Source organism: Vicugna pacos, chromosome 1, assembly GCF_048564905.1.
Source record: "Vicugna pacos chromosome 1, VicPac4, whole genome shotgun sequence".
NCBI classification, from domain to species: domain Eukaryota; kingdom Metazoa; phylum Chordata; class Mammalia; order Artiodactyla; family Camelidae; genus Vicugna; species Vicugna pacos.
Window position 1 is genome coordinate 14,814,746 of NC_132987.1, and position 7,371 is coordinate 14,822,116.

At 42.2% G+C, this 7,371-nt stretch overlaps 1 long non-coding RNA gene across 1 annotated transcript; it reads left to right on the plus strand.

Annotated features, from left to right (window-relative positions):
- Window positions 1-348: 348 nt before the first annotated feature.
- LOC140685970 (uncharacterized) lies at window positions 349-7,016 on the plus strand. Its single transcript, XR_012059505.1, has 2 exons — window positions 349-404; window positions 6,063-7,016. It is a non-coding gene; the product is annotated as an uncharacterized lncRNA (long non-coding RNA).
- The last annotated feature ends 355 nt before the right edge of the window (window positions 7,017-7,371 follow it).

The following is a 7,371-nucleotide window of genomic DNA, read 5'->3' on the forward strand; positions in this document are numbered from 1 at the left end:
ACCACATGCTCCCTCCTGGCCCTCGGCAAGGCACTTTTTGGATCCCAACTGTAGGGCATTGCCTACATTCTTCCTAAATTACATTTTGTCCTTTGGGGCCCATTCTTCCTGTCTGTCAAGATCATTTTTTATCTTCTGTCATATAACCATTAGCTAATGAGGGACACTGTAGCCAACATCGGAAATTATGGCTTTTTCCTCTATCAAGATGTGCTTCTCAGATCATCTCTGCGCCAACGAAGGGGAAATACTGTCGTAACTTCTATCAGATAATTCCAATAGTCACCAGCAATTACAGGGAAGGGTGCTCATTAGCATACCTCTGTCTGTGTTCCCCAGAGATTCCCCTGGGTTCTGACCTTCTGTGATCAGCATTCCAGCGGATGCCTGGCCTCTGCCCAAGGGTCAGTGTTCACAAGAGGGAAGAAGAGTAATTACTGGGTGGGGACAAAAAGGGGAGGAGGGAACTAACATCTGTGAGCAACTCCATGCCCAGCTCTGGGTATCAGGGTATAGATGGCAGGAGCTTTACAGGAGGGGGACCCTGGAGGATGGGATTGGTATGGTTTGGGAGAAAGTAGATGGATTAGGGTTATCTCCCTTTTACTAAAATGTCTCTTCCTGAGGCTGTATTGTTGAATTCTACACAGAGGGATTCAGCGTGATAGAGAAGATCGCTCTAGGAGGCCTGGGGTTTATTCTGCTTTTTCCTCCACATTTTATAAAACACATTTCATCCAGACTTGACAAATGAGTCTTTGGCATCAGTGTCTGTCATCGCTAGAACCACTTTTTGTGCCATCTAATAGTTTTTGCCAGAATTCCATGTTCACTCCCACCTAAGTTATTTGAGACACAGCCCCTTTAAAAATCTGTCTTTGGAAATGCTGTGGCTTGGGTTTATTCTGCATTAACATTTTTTGGTATGTATGGCTTTTCAGAAAATGCTTAATTCATATGAATGCGATTGGCAGGCACCACAGAATGTGATGGCTTCTATTTATGGTTAATGTTAATCCATTGACCATGTGGTAGTTTAAATTTCTGGTACAAATTTCTTTTGCATGATGTTATAGCTCATTCCTGGACTGCTATAATGATGTAATTTATCAATGTGAAAAATGGACTTTGAAATGTAATAGTCCAGAGCTAATGTGGAGAGCAGCAAGGGAATTTAACGTGCTTAGAGAAGAGAGATGTTTCCATGGCAACTAATTCCTTTGAGCAAGGTTCCTGGGTCCCCTGGCTGCAGTGTGACTTGTGTGTCCAGGTGATAGGACCTGGATTCTAGGCTCAGCTTTGACATGAATCACCAAGTTCAACGGGCAAGTCCCTTAACCTCTTTGGGATTTAATATACTTATCTCTGACTTGAAGAAGTCAGACTAGTTCAGTGTTTACTAGACTTTGGAGTATTGGTGACTAGTAATATATATTTTTTTAATTATTATTTTGGAATAGTCTTAGATTCATAGAGAAGTTGCAGGCATACTACAGAGAGTTCCTATATACCTTTCACCCAGTGTCCCCTAATGTTAACATGTTACTAACCACAGTGCATTTGTCAAAACTAGGAAGAAGTTAGCATAGGTTCAATATTATGGACTAAGCTATAGATTTTATTTGGATTTTCCTAGTTTTTTTTTTCCCCCTACTAATATCTTTTTTCTGTTCCAGGATCCAACCCAGGATCTCACTTTGCGTTTAGTTTCCATGTCTCAGTTCTCCTTCAATCTCAGACCATTTCTCAGTCTTTTTTTGTTTGTTTGTTTATCATGATCTTGTCTGTTTTAATGGGTACTGACCAGCTATATTATAGGATATTCCAACCAGTAACATTTTTAGAAAGCAAAACAAAATTGGAGGACCAGTCTAGGGTTGGAGAAGTTAGACAAGTAAGGTGTATGAGTGAGGTCTCTGTGTTGCAAGTGACAGAAAACCAACCCTGAAATGTTCTGTCAAACAAGGAATTTATTAGCTCATGTAGCTAAGAAGGTCAAGGGCATATGTGACTTCAGAATGACATTCACATCCTGTTCCTCCCTGTCTCCTGGCTTGGTTCTTCTCTCATCTGAACAGTCAGATCATTCTCAGATATGCACTTACCACATAGTTACAATAAGGCTGCCAGTAGATCACATGGTTATATCCATCCAGTGTGTGGGATACTCACCTCTTTTCCACCTTCCCAGCTAAGCTCTCACTGGCTCTGATTCTGCCATCTGCCCATCCTTGAACCAGAGGGGAAAGATAAACTGTTTTATGCTTCTGATGTGAGGATGTGTTGCCCAAAGTCATGGCCACCATCTTGTGACCATGAGCAGAGCAAGCTGACAGCTGAGGAGGACACAAGAACCTTAAAAATGGACAGGAATCTGGGTTCTGAATGATGTCATTTAGCTGTGGAATTAACCAACCCTCGATCTGAACTCTGAAATAATAAATCCCCTTGCTTTAGCTTCCATTAATTGAGCTTCAGATGACTACAACCAAAAGCATCCTAAATGATACACAGATATTGCAGGTTTCCTTGTTGGATATAGAATATTACCCTGGTGCAGATTTGTTTGTTGGGCTTATAACTGACAGCACAATACAAACTGGAGTTCAGTATATTTCAGTTCATAGTTTTCATCAGAGTTATCATTTTAAAAATCCAGCTTCACAAAGGCATTTTTACAAAAACCGAAGTGATGCTCTTCGATTTCACACAACATAGAACATCTAAGTAATAGTGCTAATGTTTCTGGTTGCTTCTTCCCATAAAGGCCAGGGAGAGAACAGGAAAGGGTCTGCAGGGTATTCCTCACTCAGAGCACATTGGGTACTTAGACGTCTGCTCATTCAATGAGTACGATCTGGAGTTGGTCAGAGGGAGACTTCCTGCCTGGAGAACACTTTCTCATGACAGCTATTTGAGCATCCTGAGCTGAGATGATCTCGTCTATGGCCCTTTTGACTCAGTCAGGCTGGTACATCGTGATGGAATGGTGTGGAGGCCACCATGCCAACAGCAGGGGGGCCCTTTCAGTGTAATTATCACCAAGATTGTGAAAAGCTGAGTGATAAAGATTTTTCTTTTTATAAAAGAAAAGGTTTTTTTATAACAGGATAAAAAGTGATTTTTTTTAATCCTATGTAAAACCCCTTTTTAAAAATCACTGAGATTTAATAGCAACAGTGTAGTTATCACTGAGAAAACAAACACCAGCGCATGGTTTACCATTAAAGAGTAATCTTTTCAAGGGCTAAAGGAATGACACTTTGGAAATGCACTGGCTTCACCCATCTTTATGTCTGATACATTCACTTCTTTTTTTTTTTTTTTTACTGAAGTATAGTCAGTTGCAATCTGTAAATTTCTGGTGTACAGCACAATGTCCCAGTCATGCATGTATATATACATCTATTCATTTTCATATTCCTTTTCATTAAAAGTTATTACAAGATATTGAACATACTTCCTTGTGCTATACAGAAGAAACTTGGTTTTTTAAAATCTATTTTTATATATAGTGGTTAACATTTGCAAATCTCAAACTCCCAAATTTATCCCTTCCTACTCCCTTTCCCCAGTAACCATAAGATTGTTTACTATGTCTGCGAGTCTATTTCTGTTTTGTAGATGAGTTCATTAGTGTCCTCTTTTATCTTTTTTCTTTTCTAAGATTCCACATATGAGTAATATTACAGTGTTTTTCCTTCTCTTTCTGGCTTACTTCACTTAGAATGACGATCTCTAGGTCCATGTTGCTGCAAATCGAATTATTTTATTCTTTTTTTATCACTGAGTAATATTTCATTGTATTAATAGATCACAACTTCTTTACCCAGTCATCTGTCGATGGACATTTAGGTTGCTTCCATGTCTTGGCTATTGCATATAGTGCTGCTATGAACATTGGGGTGCATGTGTCTTTTTGAATTAGAGTTCCTTTCAGATATATATCCAGGAGTGGGATTGCTGGATCCTACGGTAACTCTATTTTTAGTTTTTTGAGGAATCTCCATACTGTTTTCCATAATGGCTGCATCAAACTACATTTCTACCAGCAGTGTAGAAGGGTTCCCTTTTCTCCACACCCTCTCCAGCATTTATCATTTGAGATTTTGTAGTAATAGCCATTCTGACTGGTGTGAGGTGATAACTTACTGTAGTTTTAATTTGTCTTTTTCTGATAATCAGGGATATTGAGTATTTTTTCATGTGTCTATTGGCCATTTGTATGTCTTCATTGGAGAATTGCTTGTTTAGATCTTCTGCCCATTTTTGGATTGGGTTGTTTGTTTTTTTTGTTATTAAGTTGTATGAGCTGTTTATATATTCTGGAAATTAAACCTTTGTCAGTTGCATCATTTGCAAATATTTTCTTCCATTCGGTAGGCTGTGGTTTTGTTTGGCTTATGGTTTCCTTTGCTGTGCAGAAGCTTGTAAGTTTAATTAGGTCCCATTGGCTTATGTTTACTTTTATTTCTATTGCCTGGGTTCACTTCTGTAATGATGTAGATAAATGGTTTTTCTTTGCCCCTCTAGCTTTTAAGAATTAGAGCAGTGTCTACTCCTTCCCTCCCTCCCACACATACTTTCTCACGAGCAGACACATACCTACATGAACACGCTCAGACCTCTTGTGGCTCCACATATTTTGAGCATGTACATAAAGCCATTTATGGGGGTTTAATCCGTGATTCATAAACAGAAGATTCTCATTAAGAATGGGCAGTGGCTCTTTAAGCTTGCAAAGTGCTTACAGCATTTAAAGGTAGAAAACTCTCAACGTTTTATTGGGAGGCTCATAGATTCACAGCAGACTCTGCATTTTAATATTAAAAGCTCAGCTCTGGTATTAAGCCCAAGAGGCAATAATCTGATATGACAGCAGCACTTTATTTGGGGCTTGGCGTAGAGTTTGTGGTTGAAAACATTTGTGTGGAGAATGAATGACACTTTCCTCCCATTTTTAACAACTAAATAAGGGAAATAAGGGTGTCAGGATGAAAAGCGATAAGGCAGAGCTTCAGAGGAAAATCAGTGACTTCAGGATACATAGCAAGGATTCCTGGATTATGTGTTGAAACAACTTGTAAGTTTCTATGTAAACTTCCACATAGCAGGGGACAGTCTCAGGCAAATTTGTAACTTTACTGTGCATGAAATTTCGTCTTTAATGTAAAGCTGTTTCTTGAGCCCATTTTTCAGAGGTAGCCACTGTTTCCCTCAGCCCACACAAAGCCAGCAGAGCCTGGGCTGTTGAGAGAGTAACACTTTGTCTCTGGGTCTCAAATTAGTTTCACTGAAACCCTATCTTTATGTAGGTCGGGGCTTCCTTTTTCCTTAAAAACTTTTTTCCACTTTGAAAACAAACAAACAAACAAACAAAAAAACCACTCTCCTATTTCCAGAAATTCCTTGCAATCCTTTATTTCCTGCTGGCTTCTTCAAGGGGGCATTTTTTGCTAATGAAGTTTCAAGATGATTTCTTAAAACTGTTATAAAGTTACGTAACTTTGCTGATTTAAAACTATTTTCTTTGCTAAATTCTTAACTGTTGAGTCTCTCTTTTCAGAACAGAGGCTCCTTAACTGTTGGTGGTCATAAAGGTGAAAACAGAGGACTTTACACCATATTGATCTCGAATTTGTGAAGCTGCAAAGAATTCCAATCCATTTAGCATCTTCCCCCCTTTTCTGATCCCAGAGTTAATGGTCCTCTGCTTTGTAACAGAGGATCCTGTTTTAACCCTGCGAATGCATGTCATTTCACCCAAATTCATTTTTGAGCTCCAAGGGCTGGTTTCTGAGCTCCTGGGACATGTCTTCAAGAAGAGAACCTTGCACCAGGAGCCCGGGGTCCCAGCCCTTGACTCTGCCTTGGTTTCTCCAAAGCACAGAGCCTGCTGTGGGTGTCTCTCTGGTTCCTTCAGTCCCAGGCTCTGCTCCTGTCCTGGTATTCTGCCAGGCATTCTATTTCTAAAGGCCTTAGAGAAGAAAATTCTAGGATCCATGTTTCTTAAATGTTTCTGTCTATTAACTCCGTAAAAATTTCTTCCTTCCATCACATAGGTCTTTTCAAACTCGTCAAGGCCCACTTCTTCAGCCACAGGGAGAGCTGATGCTGATCCACATAGAAGGGTTTACTTCTCTTCTTCGTAAATGTGGACTACCGTAATTATTTATTTGTTCCAGAATAAAAATTACGGGTACCGTGGCCTGGGTAAGGTGGGGACCTGGCCACGGGCAGCTGTGAGGCTGAACTGAGAGGATGCCTGCCGAGGGGCGCTGCCCTCACTCGGCGTCTGTGATTTTGCGGCAGCCCGTCTCCTGCTGGGGCAAGTACTGGGAACCGGCTGTGCACTGGTACCCCCAGGGAGCAGCTTCAGACCTTGTGGAATCCTCCGTGGAACGCACAGGGCTATAAATAATGAAAAGAATCAAGTGAAAATAGAGACTCAGAGCGAGTCTGGCTCCCTGTGATTCCGGTGGGGCGCTGGACACGGAGCATTTATTCCGACTCCCTCCTTTGCCCTCCCTCCTCCATCCGCGGGTTAAAAACAACCCAAAAAAAAAAAAAAAAAAACTTCCCTGAACTTTCCCATTCCTCCGTGGCCTGGCTGCGAATGCTGAAATTCCAACCCCTGTTTGTTGTCACCCGCGGGCCCGTTTCCATGGTTACCCAGATTCCAGGCGCTGGCCCAAGGCCCACCGCAACCCATCCCTCAAAGTCTCCTTGGCAGGGAAGACACATTCCTCCTCTCTGCGGAGCGCCAGAGCGGAGAAAGGCCCTCTCCTCCTCCCCGCAGCCCTGCGCCCCGCGCCGCCCACCCCACGCCCCGCGTCCGGTATGATGTGCGTGTTCTAGGTGGCTCTGTTCAGCCTCAGTTTGGGGGGTAAGCACCGTATACCAATTTCCTCCATTTCCCTCTTCCTTGTTGAAGCTGAGGAATTACTTCTTCAGTCAAACATTACACCCTTGGCAAACACTCCAGATGGTTCTCATTAAAATTCCAGTTCCTTTTTTTTTTTTTGTAATTCCTTTTTTTCCCATTCTCCTCACATTGCTATCTCGAAAATAAACACCAGGTGGAAGACTGAAGGAAGGGTCCTGTGGTCATGAAGGAGCTCCCCCACCCCTGAACCCTCTTCTTGCCAGTGACCAGCTCTGCCCTTCATGGGGCTACCATAAATAGGCACCTGGGGTGAGGCATACTTGATGTTAAAGGTGCCCTTGGCCATGGGCTCTCTGCCTCTACAGGAGAGCTTGCCAGGTGCCTGCTCCCCAGTAAGCCCAGGACCAGACTGTGCCTGCAGAGTGACTGGGGAGGGGGCAGCTGATCACCCCAGATATTGTGCACTGAGGCCTCTCCAGGCTACT